General features: G+C 40.0%; 1 protein-coding gene across 1 annotated transcript in view; it reads right to left on the reverse strand.

Moving 5' to 3' along the window:
* Nucleotides 1-16971, reverse strand: part of gmds (GDP-mannose 4,6-dehydratase) — a 347045-nt gene that overhangs the window by 1524 nt on the left and 328550 nt on the right. The window lies entirely within an intron of this gene.

Consider the following 16971-nt stretch of genomic DNA (forward strand, 5'->3'; position numbering starts at 1 on the left):
TTGATCCCCAGCCACTTGACTTTATTTTGTCTTCGAGCTAATGCATGCAAATTCAACATCAACAAACACCCAGTCAAAAGCTACCCTTCTTCCAATTATTATTCCGCGTGTTATTTCTCGGAGAACCCACGTGCAAATAAGACAAAAAAAAGGGTCGCTTTGGGCAGAAAGCAATATTTTTAGGTGAGCGCGTTTTTTTTAAAAAAATCGGCCGCACAATTACAGTTTGTGTTTTAACGGGAGCTGGGAGCTACGAGAAACGCTTCAGAAATACTGAGTCCGCTGAGGGAGTAAGATACACGTCGCTGCACGGAGCAAGGCAAAGCAGTGTGCTGACTGCTACAGAACCTTGTCCGTGATCTGAATTTATTTCACTGCAGTCGGTATTGCAGTAAAAACCCTGACTTCCAAATCCCGGATTAACTGCACACACACAGCCCCGGACTGTGTGTTGGCAAGTTTATTAGACTGCAAGGAGCACCATAACCTAAGACTAATCCGATCCTCACCGACTTCCACACATTAGTTATTGGCGGTATCACTAGATAACGATCAGCAGGAGGAAATCCGTCTGATTTTCCCCTCCCCGCTCAGGGGTTCTGAGGGCAATTGCTGTGCCCCAAGCTTTAACACTTTTGCCCACAAAATACCCAGCCAATTCACTTTACAGTATATTCGTGAAGCGCTTTGAGACGTCGCAACGACATGATAAGGCTTTATATCAAATGCAAGGATTATTATTATTGTTTATTAATACTGGGTGAGATCCGATAACTCAGCGCAGGCAGAAGATTGCATTTGGGCACCTCCTGATTTGCATGGCTCGATGAGGAACCTCCTAGTTTTAATCATACAATCAAGACTCAGAAATAGAGTCAGCTACTTTTTATCACTTGGTTCCAGGACCTTTATTTACTGAAAGTGTCCGCCATCTGCTTGCAAAACAAATACCGATTTGTAGTTTCTAAATGCTCCCCACACCCCACCCCAATTTATTCACTCAGCTCTTGTGATGTATCCATACATAAAAATGGTACAAAATAATGGGTTATTAATTAAATCCTAGGAAAACGCATGGATTCCAATTCTGCCTGCTGGTTTGCCACATTAACTGTGCCTCAAAGAAATTTACAATTCATTTTGAGGTGTGAGATATACAACATTCAAGTGACTAAATATATTGCAGAGGTAGAGTGATAGGGCAGAAGTTCAACTACTTGCCATATAACCCTAAACCCCACTATGTCTTTTACAGGATTAATTTATATACAGATCACTTGCCATAATGCTAAACTATCACATAATCAAAACAGAAGTCACTGGGAACACTCAGCAGGTCAGGCAGCATCTATGGAGAGAGGAAAGTGGTTTACGTTTCAGGTCGATGATATTTCGTTAGACGGACTATACTGAGCTATCTTTTAGATAAGAAAACATATATTCAGGGTACCCAGGAGTTATCCAATCAGGAACCAGCAACCGAGGAGATAAGATGATACATTTGAGGCAGACAGAAGGTAACAAGGTTTGTTTCTCACAAGGTAGGTGATCTGGAATGCACCATCACTGTCAACGTATTGCCCAATGTCAGGCTGTCATTTAAGAAGGTTTTAAAGCTGTGCAATTATATTTGTTTGTGTACCTACACACACACCCACATACACACCTATATACAAACATATGTATATTCATCTGTAATTAAGTACCTCAGAGGAGCATATACTGAATGAGGTCAACTCAGGCCATTGCTTAGGTGTTTATCAGTGTGTGGGAGGTGATTTTTTGTTCACAACCCAATTAGAAAAACTATGCTTATTGCTATTGTGCAATGTGTTAGTAATTCAAGAAGAAGAGCGTTAATTACAATGATTGCTGAGGTTGCTGTACGTGCCGGAATCCAGGTAATTATTTTGCTATCACTATGACAACAGTTACCTCACCAATCACACTACAAGTTACAGGTGATCATAAGGAAATTGCAGATGAAATCATGCTACAGGTTGCTACTAGCTCTTTTTAACTGATAAAACCATCGACTATATAGACCAATTATCTTGTGTAGCCAGCAGTCAGCTGTACCATCTAGGAGGCATAACAGTCACAAGTTGAATGGTTGATTTATCTGGAGGATTTTTGGCCAGCATACTGGGAGGAAACTCCATTCTTTTTCTCCAACTAAAAACTACACAGTCACCACAATTCACAGTAAATCATGCAAATCACTTTGAGACATCTTGATGATATGATAAGGCACTATATTAAATGTAAGGATTATTATTAATTGTAATAATAGGGTCAAGGGATCTTTAATATCTATCTGAATTCAGATTAATGCTTCAGTCTCTTCTTCCCTTCCCCAAGAGTTAACCCAGTTGATCAGTTGAAGTCCTGATGTGGGCTTGAACCTACAATCTTTTGACCCAGCGGTGAGAGTACCACCCTCACCTTGTTGAAATCAGTTCAATAAATTTTCTCACTCTGTGACTCACATTTCATGGAAGACATTGCCTTGACTAACAGAGCCCCACGGAGAGTTAGCTGGTCATTTTGAGGAGTTATAACTTACAATGGATTCTCCATGTATTCTATGTTTTGCTGGTGTTAAATATAATCTTGAGTTGTTGAAAAAATATGAACACTCAGAATGTCCTCAGAATAAACGCTGATATTAAATGTGACCGACAGATTACTAGTTTACACACCAACATTTGTTGTTGTTGCTAAATCAGAATGAGCAAAAAGAGAAAAGGATCTTATATAACCAACATTCAGTGTTAGGCCCAGCTCCCCAAATAATATGGTTCCAAACTAGATTTGCCAGCCAGTTTTCTGACAGAAACAGAAATGTATTCAAGTTACCTGTTGTTCAGGTTGGATGGGATTGGCTAACAGAATTGGGAGCTGTTGCAACGATAGACATAATCCACCCCTTAAAGTTGTGTGATCATTGGAGAAAACAGTGTAAGCACAGTACAACAGGGAGGCAAAACAGGGATTTTCCATACTTAAGAATGTCAAAGGAGCTGGCAATATTGTTAAATCTCCCAGCACTCAAATTGACATCTTGACAGATACCACCGAGTTCTCCAGACTGTGTTTATGCATTTGCCTAAGTAGGTTCTCTCCACGGCAGATCTGTTGATTCTACACATATAAAGAAGATTGGTTTTCACAATACGGCACTCCATAATGGAATGGTGCTTCGGTTTAACGTACACCATTTCTCCTGTTACAGCTACTAAGCATACAAAACTTCTATTTAGTGGACAATTATTTGAAAAAGAGAAACATCGTGATACCACCAACACAATGTACAATGTAAAGCTGCCTACCAAGATAAGCACTCTGAACAATTGCATTTGGTAAAATATTTATGTTTAAAAGTGCCACCACCAGCACCCACATTAAATATCAAATTACAAAAAAAATTATTAATTTGACTTCCTTTTCTTTCTTTCTGATAATACTTTAGGTGGTATTTTTGCTTAAAATTGAGCAATTATCACATCATTGAGTAAAGAGGCTTATGTTACAAGGCTGGCAGTATTGAAGCATTTGAATGGCTGAATTGCCCCATATCACCAGTGTACGTACACAAAAGGATATTTAGGTTGCAGTGGAATAATGACCCAGTTTTAAAACAAAGCATGAGTCAGCCCTGATGGTGTAGTTGAATGAGCTGCAGTTTATGAACTGGAGCTCGCTGGGTCAAATCTTGGTGTATGTTGAATTTGCTGGTTTTGGCTGGTGCGATTAAATTAGCCTTGGCCTTATTTATGGTACAGAAAACTAGGGTTTTCAGGGTTCCTGTTACTTGTCCTTCTATAGCACCCTCTACTGGGGAAGTGTGCATGTGTGACCAGGTGAAAAGAGGTCAGACTCGGTTGTGATTTCCTCTATTGTGGAATGACTGGTAAAACAACAATTTGCATTCACTGACACGGCTCACACATGAACAAAGGCCACTTGGTGGGGTACTGGAAGGCAACTGGTGCTTGTGGAACCTCAACTAGTATGAAGGGCTTCGGGACTAGGAAGAGAGGCTTGTGCCAAATGGGAAGAAAATTAAAAAAATAATGGGACATACAAAAACTAAAAGAAATTCAAGAAACACTTTGCACCAAGACTTCCGTGAATTTACGCGGGTGAAGGTGAACAAAGAGACGATTTTATGTCCCAGTATGGGCCAGTGGTCAATGGCAAAGCAGCAATCAGAGCGATACAGTCAAAGGGAAACTGATACTGTAAACAAGTAGGTGATTTCTCCTGGCATAGCTAATCCTGTTACACAACAGTAGTATATGTCCTGGCACAACTGCTTCTGTTTCACACTGGTCGTATGGTATGTCCTACTGCAACTGATTCTATTACTCACCAATTGCATGGTAAGTCCTAGCAAAAGTGAACCTATTACACACCAGAAGTTTTGTAATATCCTCACACAAAGTATCCCATTACACACCATAGATTTGCAAACAACTTGTTTTGTGTGTGACAACCTATTGTACATTATGGTATTTTGGTTTGCTTGTTGTTTACTATCTTCTGATACACATCGTGATTACAGTTATCCTGCAATCCACAATTAGACCTCAACCTACATTCAGGAAATTGTCAATTCCTTTCGCCCGTGCTCCTCAATGTTTGCTTTAGTTAATGTTGGAGTCAGCACATTCTAGATGTTATTCTTCAAACCCATAATAATTCAATTGGCCAAAACCACAGAGCACAGAGAAATTAATCACCAGATAAACCACAATCTGTAAATGACACATTACCCAGTGCTACCAATATATCATTCCCACTTAGCAAGAACACTGAAGAGGCATGATTTTACTTTGGACACAATTGAAGGCCAGATTTGTACAGTATTGTGTTAAAGAGAGTTAACAAAATCCACTAAATCTCAGAATGTACACAGCAATGACTAGCATGTGAATAAGTTGAAAATTATATAAGCCTTCAGAAACTTTCCTCATGGACTACTTATAGATTTAAGATGGAAGTATTTACACAAGAAAGTAAGATACATCACAAGAGGAAGTGATTGTCTAAATGTTGGATGAAAGTTAACAGTGCACAGTAGCTCTTCAGGTTAATACACGTAAACCTTATTATAACGTGGTTTGTTGGGTCCAAGGTGTCACCGATTGAGATATAAGTGAGGTGAGGAAAAAGGCCAATCAGGTTCTCCGCTGACATTACATCCTGCGCGTTACGCACACGTGCGTTATTCACAGGAAGTGCTGCTGATATCTTCCGTTGTGAAGTGCACATACGCACCATGTAGGAAGTGACATCAATGGCAACATGCCAACCCAGAAGTCGGCCACTTTTAACGTGAGAAGCAGGAATATCACATTTTCGGTTATTCTGTGTCCGCAGCAGCCTGTGAAGAATCACTATACTGAAAGGAGGTATATTGAAGAGGGTCCTAGTAGCTGATTTCATGCACATTATGTTTTTGAATCCTATGATGCCAGCAATAGCTTTCCTCTGTCTTACAACCCTCCCCCCCTCAACCTGGCAGAGTTCAGCAGATACTGTTGGGATGTGAAAGGCGCTATATAAATGTAAATTATTGTTGTTGTAAATTGTATAGGGTGAAGAACTGTTCAGTGTTTCTAAACAGAACTCGATTTTACCACGACAGTTGTCAGCAATGTTAAGGAAAATTTTCTTTGGGGTCGTTCTATCACTAAAAGAAATTCCTTGGGATGAAGCTGGTATTTCAAGCAGTTACGGAGCAGTTTAACAGAAACAACTAACTTATTCTGCAAGCGTATATGTCCATAAGGTGAATTTTGCTCTGTGTTTTCTTACCCGTCACAGCTTGTGGAAGCTGTTGCAATATTAAAAGAGCAGCTGTATGCAAAATGCTTTTGGCCACTTTAAAAATGAATACGATTTTTTCAAGATTGCACCCATTGGCTCCAAATTTAGAATCACAAAACACTTCAGATAGGTATCACAGAGTTATGGAAATCACCTTAACACAGATCATTTGTTTGCATCAGCTGGGAAGAAGAATTGAGTCAAACCCCAAAATCAAGGAGAATTTCATGTCTTCCTGAAGTTGCCCACCCACCTTTCAGACTTCATTCGCTGTTTGAGAAGAAACATGGGATGAACCCCTTTGCTTGCTTTTTATTTAATGCTTTCCGCACAAAAGCACAGAGCCACTGAAGTTCAGTAGTCGTTGCTCAAGTTATGAATCAGCTTTTCAGAACTGATATTTCTGTGCAATCTGGGACAAAAACGATCTTGCAAATAAATGAAATGAATGTATAGTTCTGAAATTCCCTGATTAATGAAGTGAATTAATTGTTATAAACTTTTGGGACCCAGACATTTGATCAACAGTTTGTCAGATTGAAATGTGAAAGTGCACAGTGTAGGCTCAGTTTTAAAAGAATTACTGGAGGACACTGTTACAACAGGGTGTCCAGGATGCTTGACACTCCCCCACCTCCCCACCAGTGTTGTAACAGAGCTGTTTAAAAAAATGGCAGCTTCCAGGTCAACAGTTCATGCTGATGTCCCTTCTGGTTCCAGTTGCACACTGGCCAGCTTCCTATACACAAGCGCAAGAAGCTGGTGGGTCTGTACAACAATCCCGCAAACTGCAGGCCCACAGAAGACTGTAGTAATAAACAAATTCACGCTCCAGCGACGCACTTAATAATGGGGTCCCCCTGTACCTTCAAGCCCAATTCACAAAAGTTTAAAAAGCAGTCGGTTAAAAGCAATTCAGGAGCGCCTCTGTTGGGGCTGAGTAGGTAAAGAACCAGGCCATAACCCACTGGATGTTGGCAGGTTGATTAGGAATCTGTGTTGATCTCAATCAGGACAGCGTTTGAGGGAATTACAATTGGCCTCAGGGTCCCTTGTTTAAGGGAGGTGACAGGTTTTTAAGGGGTCAGGATTTCTGCTCCTGATCCCTATTGAGAACTCTGCTAGAATTTGGATGTACATATAAATGGTTGTGTTTGTCAGCGTGAACGTGTGTGTACGTGTGCGCGCTGACATGAGGAAAGGAGAGAATCAAGTTCAGGCTCGGCTTTGACGGCCTTGGTCAAAGAACCTGCCAGGGCTCACCGTGAAGAATGACCACTGGGACGAGGCCTGCAGTAGAAGGAAAGGGGAGTTAAATACCTTTCATGAGAGGAGGAGGGGGAGGAGCGGAGAACATTAGAAGAGAAAATTGGCAGACAGAAAAAAACTTTGGAATTCTGTGACAACCAGGCACTCTGGGAATGAAAGAATGCTGGTGATTATTTTTGAGTTGGGGGTGGGGGGGGAGAGGTGGGGGGAGCGTAGGGCTGTGATGAAAATCTAGGTCTGCGTGGCAGGAGTGGGCATGCTCAGACACAAGGGTCAGGACTCAAATCTCAGTTTGAGTAGTTGAGTTTCTCTTTGCAGTGATTCCCTAAATAGCTCTTGAAGAAAAACCTGTATTTACTTCAAACTTGTCACAAATACTTGAGCAAATGTGACTGGAATCAGACCGTGTAGTAATTTCCGCTCCATCACTTTCCTTGCGACATTTACTGCAGCATTCTTATCTTATCAGCACGATAATCTCACATTTCATCAAGTCCTAACAGGGAGAGGACCTCATAATAAAAGTGATTTCACTCTTCCTATGGCTCTATATAAGTACAAAATAAGGTAGAAAACAGAGCCTGTTTAATGACCGAGTGCGATAAGAGATAGGGGGTGGTGGAAAAAAATAACAGCGAGCTGTCTGGTCTGCTCAGGAAGTTGCGAATCAGTGGTATTGTCGGGGGGAGGGGGGGCACAGAATGCCGTCAGTGCCCAAACAATGCATAAGCTCCACTTTGGGGAAATGAAGTCAGTCAGCGCTGGCTTTGACAAGCATACTGACAAAGGAGATAAACCACTAACAGGACAAAAACAGAGGATACCAGGATATACACACCATGAAGCAATGCCAATTACACAGTAGCCTGTTATGACAGACAATGCGGCCTATGCTTCATTGCTTGCAGCAGCTGGTAGGATCTCATAAGATATAGGTTCACATCTTGCAGTTGGTAGAAAACAGATAATGGGCAGATACTGAGCTGGTGTTAAAAAAAACACTGAAGGGCTACTGAGCATGCTCAGAGCATTCTCTTCCTCAAGCTCCACGAAGAAGGAAGTCAAAGCTCCAACCTTTCACATTACATCATATAAAAGGCTCATTTATCACTGGCCAACAAACATCGAAAAAATCATAACATCCTTCCAGGAAAATCATGTGGAAAGTAATCAGATCGACTTTGCTGAAAGCTTTCTGCACCGAAGTCATAGTGTTGGTGCAAGTGTGATTCAACAACTTGAAGAAAAAAAACGAACACATAAACCCCCTCTGGGTGACTCAATGGTGACAGGCTTAATGTTAAAAATGTTAAAAATCAGGCTTAATGTTAAAAATCAGAGAGCTCACCAAATCGGCAAAATGCATGCAAAGAAACAGGCACCTGCACGTCAAGGGAGAGGAAATTTTATTTAGATGGAGCATGGTTCTGGGCACTCCTTTATGGAATGAGGCATGAAAAGTTACACTGTAAGTCCATATGGATGACACTGGGATAAAGGGTTATAGGAATGAAGATAGGCTACTAACATTGGGGCCTTTTCAGTGGAACACAGAAGGTTAAAGGGGACCTAAATAGCTTTGGGAGAATAGAAAGTGAAAATTATTCCTGCCATATGGTAAATTAGTGACTGGGGGAAGAGGACATAACAATAATATTTATTATCCTTGATTTCATATAGCGGCTTTGTCTTTGATGTGTCACCAGTGGTGGGGTTTACAATTGAGTCACTCAAAGGGGGCTTATGTGTCCATTTTTACTTGAAGTTGTTGAATTACACTTGCACAGTGGAGTCCTGTAGCTCGGTGGTTAGAGCACTTGCCTCGCAAGCGAGAGGACCTGGGTTTGATTCCCGGGCAGGGCGAAATGTTGGCAAGTTTCCTTACTCCACACTCCTCTGTTTACCTAGCAGTACATAGGAATGCGATTATTAGACGATTGGCGGAATGCTTTTACGGGGGTAATAATTCGTTAAAAAAAATTTGGTCACTCAATCCATGACTGTTTGCGCACAATTGGCTGCTGCGTTTCACCCACAAAATATACAAAAGAAGCACTTTGAGACGTCTCAAAAACATAAGGCGCTATATCAAATGCAAGGATTATTATTAATTATATCTGGATTAAGGATTGTCACTGGAAGCATTAATTGGGAGGTTAAAGGAAACCTTTTGCACAGAGGATTGTTGAGACATGGAATGCATTCCCACAAGCTGCTACAGTGTTGAGCTCAAACATAGGTTCATTGGGCCAAATGGCATTCTTCGGTGCTTTTTGATTTTTTTGATAAAAGGATGTTCACTGTTTTCGATACGTTTCGTTTACAAGAAAAAAAATTCTACATCCACTTGGAAGTCCTGATGTAGTATGAGACTTTTGCAGCGTGCAAGCCACAGCCCCACCTTTCATACTGTACGGATCACTGACTGACAAATAGCAGGCATTAATCAACTGCTCATAGTAAGTAGTTAGTTATTTTGATAATGTTGCAATTCCCTGATAAAGTAATTGCCTGTTGTGCAGTTCGACAACATTAAAAAATGCCAATATTATGTTGTCCCCTTGTAAATGTGGTGAAAATAAAGCTTCCTGTCTTGCACGCAGAGGGGCTAGACGGAGCAATGTTTTGTATATCAGAGATGTTGATTGATAAAAAGGATACGAGTAATGACAGGCCTCTACTAGTACAGGTACACTGCAGATGTCAAGGAGGTCAGGCTTTTGTCAGCACAAGCACCACATACAAACTCACTTTACACCTGTGGCTATCCCTACACTCTACCAACAAAACATAAAACAGCATCAACAGTTTGATCCATCAGATATGGAGCACAACTGGCCAAGTCAATCCTGCAATGATGAGAATTTAGTTACAGAGGATTTTCTCGCTGCTCAATGGCTCTGAATCGTACAAATTTGTTCAGATATCTGAGGGGGAAATTGCTGTGTTTCCCAAAATCGAGAATTTCTACAATATGAAGCATTGAAATAAATTAAATAATGTGTGGTTTTGTACTGGTTTGGGTTTCAGTTTCTTCCTAAATCTAAATAAACCTACATGAAGCCATTATATTGTATGCGATGAATTGGGATTTGGCCTCATTCTGATCTTCCAATACTGCCTAGATATTTCAACTTGAAATAGCAAACTGAGCAGAAATGCAAATCCTCAGTGCGTAATCAACTCTCTTTCAATATATTCATTTCCGTCATGACCCCTTCGTTTATCGATACCATATGCAGTAAACAAGTTTTTCCACTATTTTTTATTTGATAACATTTCAAGGACAAAGATAATTTTGGTTTTATGGTATGAGTTACTATTGTCCCCTCCTTTGATTTTTATCTGCCCCATCAATTTTTCTGCTCTCATCTTTTGTCACATGCTAGTTACTTATCTAGGAGGTAAGCTGTGTGTACAATACAATATTACATTTGTATAGCGCCTTTCACGTCAGGAGGACATCCCAAGGCGGGTGAAAGTGAGGCTAGTGAAGCAACTATGGGCTGGTCTACCCTTGTTGCTTCCTGAGGGCTTCACAGTCACATTGAACTGGTGTGCTTCCCCTCCCTGGCTCAGTCTGTTAAAGCAGCAACACTTTGCATCAACAAGATGCAAAAAAATTCAGAAACCCAAACTTCACCATAGTTCCTATCAGTATGAACTAAACCCAAAGGCTCAGACATAAAGATTGAGTCAAAGCTTTGGAGAGGTACATCGTGCAATTGCAATGCAGAAAGGAGTCAGTGAATTGGAGACAGAAGGAGAACCAGGAGAAAACATTCCCACCCTCATAAATAATCTACAAGAAGGCTTGCCTAGATTCAGTAGAAACTGGTATTCGTTTGTATTTTGCAATGTTATGGAATCTGATAAGATTTGTTTTATGATACCACTAGGTGAACAATTGAACAATTGAAAAAATAAATAAATTAAAACTTGTCTGGAGCCTCACAAACACAGTTTGGTAGGGTCAAAGATAAGGGAGGGGTGGGATGAGGAGGAGCCTAAAAATCCACGCTCGTAGCGAGAGTGAATCACTGACAGGCGTCTGAAATGTGAACTTTTACTGAGGTACCAGAGGAGGCCTGGGTGTCAGTGGCTGTCAATTTATCTCAGTTTAACATCCACCCGTTGCGAAAATTTATGTAAAAAAAATTGATACAACTTATAAAAAAAATTGGTATCATTTTTAAAAAAATTGCTAAACATGATAGTCAACACTATTTGTTGGAAATTGGATAAAGTGAAAGAAATTGATTTCTCCCACCTTTTCTGTACACATATTCATTTTACCAGTTAGGTTCTATCCTGCCCACATGTGCCCCATTTGTAAAATCCTAGAGTTCGCAAGTCTTATACTCTACCTGTATAATCTTGTTTAATTTCCTAATTCGCTTACTTTCAATTACAGACTTGGATTTCTTCCAAGTGACATGTGCAGTTCAGACTATAATTGCCTTTGCTGGATTCTTACAGAATTTGATTGTGGCCAAAGGTGACAAGATTTAGAAAATTAATATTGTCCATTAGCATTACTATATTCTAAAGAAGTAAATTGCTTGTGCTTAGGTAATACTAAAGTAGAACCAGAGAAGTCAGTGTCAATATATTTGTGTTTCACACGTCAACCTAACTGTTGAAGCATGATAAACTGTCAGATTATACACCTTATCCAAACCCTAGCTTTGAGAGGTTCGGATTACATTGCTTTCACTATATTCTACTTGGCACACACTCTATGAGGTTACACTCCTGCAACACTGATCTTCACTGAATCTTATTCCTTGATATTTATATGCTACTTAGTCTCCACTTCAGGAAATTAACCCAGAAGGCTCTTCTTTCCAACAAACCCTACAATATAATGAAGCTATCCATTCACTTACATGGTTTGAATTCACAAGTGGCACATTTAAAGGATTAACACTTAAATTGCTATCTGCCATGTGGTACGGTGCAAGAAGACTTTACAGATGGCATGTTTTTCTTTAAGTACTCATCAAGGTGAAAGATGTCAGTGCTGGGAATAGAATGGGTTTTCTCACTCACCGAGTGTCAATACCCAGCACTTCCTGTTCAAATAGAGCAAATCCAGATGAGGGCAAAGCTCCTGCTCTGCTGATCACCTGAACCTAAGCTTCCTAACAACACTGACGACTGCATCATGAAACCTAAAGAAAAGAAGGCTGACAAATTGCTGAAAGTGCTACCCCAAAAGTATCAGACCTGGGTTTGTTTCCCGGCAGGGCGAAACCTTGGGCAAATTTCCTTACTCTACACGCCTAATAATAATCCCTCCAAAAAAAATAATAAATTGGTAATCTTCAATCCACGACTGTTTGTGGGCACTGCTGTGTGCAACTGGCTGCTGCGTTTTACCCACAAATATACGGTCAATTCACTTTACAGCATATTCTGTGAAGCGCTTTGAGACGTCCAGAAGACGTGAATAGCGCTATATCAAATGCAAGCGCTATATCAAATAATATTATCATATTATTATTATTATGATTATCACTCAGTTAACAAGTCTTGCAAAGCTTTTCATCAGCCTCAAAAGCTCAGATCAGTATGATATCAAGATAAGAGTTCATTCATTGTCCTGCAGCAAAAATGCCAAAACACTAATTGTTAATGTCACCATTTCAACAAATTTTGTTTTATCTTGAAGACTACAATTTCACTGCTGGGGGGCAATATTGGCAAGTACAACAAAAACAACTTGCATTTATATAGCTCCCTTCACATGGGTAGAGTCGCTGAGTGCTTGGGTAGTTTCCCAGAGTGCTTGTGCTAGTTTTCACTGATGTGAATTTAACTCAGAACACGATGCACATGAATATAATGTTCCATCATGACTAATTCTTCATTTTTCTCATGGTGCAATGGTCCTCTCTACACAACTTTGGCATTTGGTGTGCAGCGCACCTCCAGCACTGCATTCATGTGTCAGCCTGGCTCAGTTGGTAGCACTCTTACTGCTAAGTCAAAAGATTGTGGGTTCAAGCCCCAAATTGGGACTTGAACTCACATAGTCAAGGTTGACACTTCAATGCAATAACAGGGTATACTATATTGTGCAAGGTGCAAGTTATTGAATAAGACATTAAGCAGACCTTACACCAACCCAGAGCCTTGGGATGTGAAAATGCTTTATAAATGCAATTTGTTGCTGATGATGTTAAGGTCCCGTCTGCTTATTCAGGTGGACATTAAAGATCCCAAGGCATTACTTGAAAATTGGAGAGAGGTTTCTACAAATTCTTCCACAAATTGCTATTAGGCAGCCGCATTCAATACTTAAAGTCCGGGCCAACAATACTCCAAATAAAACTGGTTACTCAGTACCTGACTGTTTGTGGAGCATTGATGTGTGCAAATTAGTTATCCCATTAGCCCACAAAATACAGTCACTGCACTTTACAGTATATCCTGTGAAGCTCCTTGAGATGTCCTAATGTGAAAGGAGCTATATTAAATTTTCTCTTTGACCGTGCCTTCAGCTCCCCTCTCGACTCTCTTCCCCCTCCTCGCTCCCTCCCTTCCTTCCCCTCACCCTGACCATTTCCCCGCTCCTCGCTCCCTCCCTTCCCTCCCGTCACCCTGACCATTTCCCCCCTCCTCGCTCCCTCCCTTCCCTCCCCTCACCCTGACCATTTCCCCCCTGCTCGGGTCATGACCCAACTGTGCAGCGCCTTGGGGCGTCCTCCTGACGTGAAAGGCGCTTTATAAATGGAATCTTGTTGTTGTTGTTGTTGTTGTAAAGGTAAGTGTTATTTTATTGATACTGCACTTTTGCATGTTGCACACATTTGACATTCATAGAGAAAATTCTGGACTCTGTTTTTTGATAGAAAATTCCATTGATATGATGACAAGATAAATAATTTTTTTTAAAAGGTAAGCAGCTGAAATGAACAGTGGACCTCAAATCTTTCAAAACCAACAAAATATTACCTTTCTAGACATTCCATGTCTGGTGGTCTCTTGGAAGAGGGCTATTAAATTACTGTCAGATTCAAATGCAATCATGCACTCTGGTCTCCTCCTTAATGGGACTACCTGAAATACCTCCAATGCGCAACCACACATTGGAATACTGTGCAATTTTCTAAGACATTACTGAATGAAAATAAATAGATTTATGGGCTCTTCAGCAGGCCTAGTTAGAAAAGGGGTCTTCTTTTGATATGTAAGTGTAACATGACAAAGCAATTAGAAAATTGTTTATTCTGTTCATCTGCAGCATCTAACTTTAAAAAAAAATTTTTTTTTGCTCACATCAGCAAAGATGCTACTGGAACAAATGGCCAACATGCCATCCAGGGTCAGTGTTAGGCAGATCAGAGGCAGGAGTAATGGTTCCTTCATTCTCCCCAACTATAGCCATATATATATATATAGTATATATATAATATATATAGGCTCGAAATTCCACCTAGTGTTAGTCCATAAGACTATGCGGTCTTAAAATTTAAGATGATGATAACAATAACAATCGTCCTTGTATTTGATATAGTGCTTTATCACACCATTGATACATCTTAAACCGCTTCACAGGAATATACTGCAAAATGATTGACTGTGTATTAGGTCGTTAAATGAGGCAGCCAGGTTGTGCACTGGGGTGTCCCATAAACAGCCAAGGAGTGAGTGACCAATTTTAATTGGGGGAATTGTTGGCCAGGATCCTGAGAAAAACTTCTGTGTCTTTAACGTCCACCTGAACAGGCAGTCGAGATCTCGGTTTAGCGTCTCATCTGAGGAACACCACCTCCGACAACGCAGTACACTGCCATTGGAGTGTCAGCATAGACTGTATGGGTTCCAAGTCCTGACATGGGATTGAACTCACAACCTTTTGATTCAGACGTAAAGATGATACCGTTTGAATCTACAGTGCCTTTCAGTCCCACTGACAGCATTGTCTTCTGACACAGCCTCGCATTTATGCCACAGAGTCCTTAGCTGACTCTCTGTTATATAGACTCTTGTTCAGCTAGCTTTGTGGTAATTGGGTAGCTCTTAAGCAGGATCTTAAGCAGCATTATTTATAAACCTTTCAGCAAGCTTCAATATATTTCTAATAAGCTTATAAAACCTATATAATGTAGCACTGCAGTTGTACAGTAAAGGTTTAAGTGAAAATCCACTCCATTATACTGCAATTACTATGTTTTACCAGAGAGTGAAAATTAATCAATTACTTAATTAAAAGGCAATTATACTGTTCACATGTGTACTGAAGAATTATGGTAAGAGACACTCTCAATGAGATAAGGTCACTGGTTAAGATACATTTTCTTCCACAAATTCCTATTAGGCAGCCCCATACAACACTTAAATTGATAGACAGTTCACTAAGTAAATCATACAACAAAAACTGACCAGATGCAGTCTCTGTCTATGGTAAGTGCTCTGCTAACTGTAGCTCAATGTTTCACAGTGAACATTGAGCTGAGGAAATATTTCCCCTCTAGTCATTTACACAGATGTGATTCAAGATAGAAAAACAATTCATCTGTTTCAGTTTTCACAACTTTTACCTTTAGCTATGCATCTTAAAGATAATCTTTTTAGCTATTGTCTTTGTATCCAATTACAAATCCAGCAAAAATACAAGAAACAAAACAATGTAGAAATGATTTGTGCAAGGATTCAAGCAGTTTTTTTTCATATACTGTATTAACTTCTGTTATCAATAACAGAAGTTAATATGTAAAAATACAAGATTTAAACTTCTGATATTGCACTTACCACATCATTGAAACATCTCAAAAAGTGCTTCACAAGATCTAGTATAAAGTGTAGCGACAGTATTTTTTTAGTAAGAGAATGTATGTATCTTAATGTAGACAGGAAGAAAGCTACGGATTTACTCTAAATAGAAAGTCAGATTGTCTTTTTCAAATGGACTGATCTGTTAAGTATAGAGTATCTTCTCATCAAGTAGTATTCTTAAAGAGCTAATGAAAAAGAAAACGCTGGTTCTAGAAGCTATATTTTAACAACAGGTTCACAAATGGCCCTGACCAATCTCTGTATAGGAATCTGGTTGATTGAAAACAAGCTCGAGATTGGTAAAATAACAGCACATGAATACTTTAAACACTAAGTTCTCCTGCTTGTTGAGCATGTCACTGGAGCTGCCGTGACCCCAGATATACGAAGTTCAGGTTGTGCTCAACAACCACAGTATAAAGTGTAATATGTCTAATCTTGTCTCTCTGCTTGCCCTGGTCATGGTATTGCCCACACACAAAGCACTGGCTGACTGACTGCTGCTTAACACCCAGGAAGAGCTTCATGCATATAAGACCTCAGGCCAACACAGGAAACACTCTGTCAGGTCCTAAGGTACCTGCTACCCTATGGATGGCCTGGTAATCGGCCCACGATTGATCAAAGTCTGGCATTCCACCTTATCAGTACTCAATCATAATTCTGGAATGAAATTGCTTCAGATTGTTCCTCCCCACCATTAACTCCTATTCAATCATAGCACAAAAAGTTAATATGCTCGCAGCCAGATGTTATCACTGTGGACTTTTTAAAGTTTTTTTCTCCCCTTTTTTCCTCTTTTATAAATTGTTGATGAACTGTGAGTTGCTAATGAGTTTAGCTAAGCAGTTTTACCTTTGACCTGATTACATTCAATTTTTCCTATTTGATCAATTTAAGATCAGTAACAAGCGCCATTTCCCAGGCTTCCTCTCGGCTCGGGGTGTAAAGAAACAAACCAAAGCTGGACTTTAAAGCTTTCATCAGCAGGACTGTGATTCTGAAAATAAATTGAGGTATATTTACAAAAAGGATGGAAATCTGTTCAATATATACGATCAAAGAAGCAGGATGCAAAACGTA

The sequence above is a fragment of the Callorhinchus milii genome, unplaced genomic scaffold (assembly GCF_018977255.1).
Source record: "Callorhinchus milii isolate IMCB2004 unplaced genomic scaffold, IMCB_Cmil_1.0 Scaffold2, whole genome shotgun sequence".
Taxonomy (NCBI): Eukaryota; Metazoa; Chordata; class Chondrichthyes; order Chimaeriformes; family Callorhinchidae; genus Callorhinchus; species Callorhinchus milii.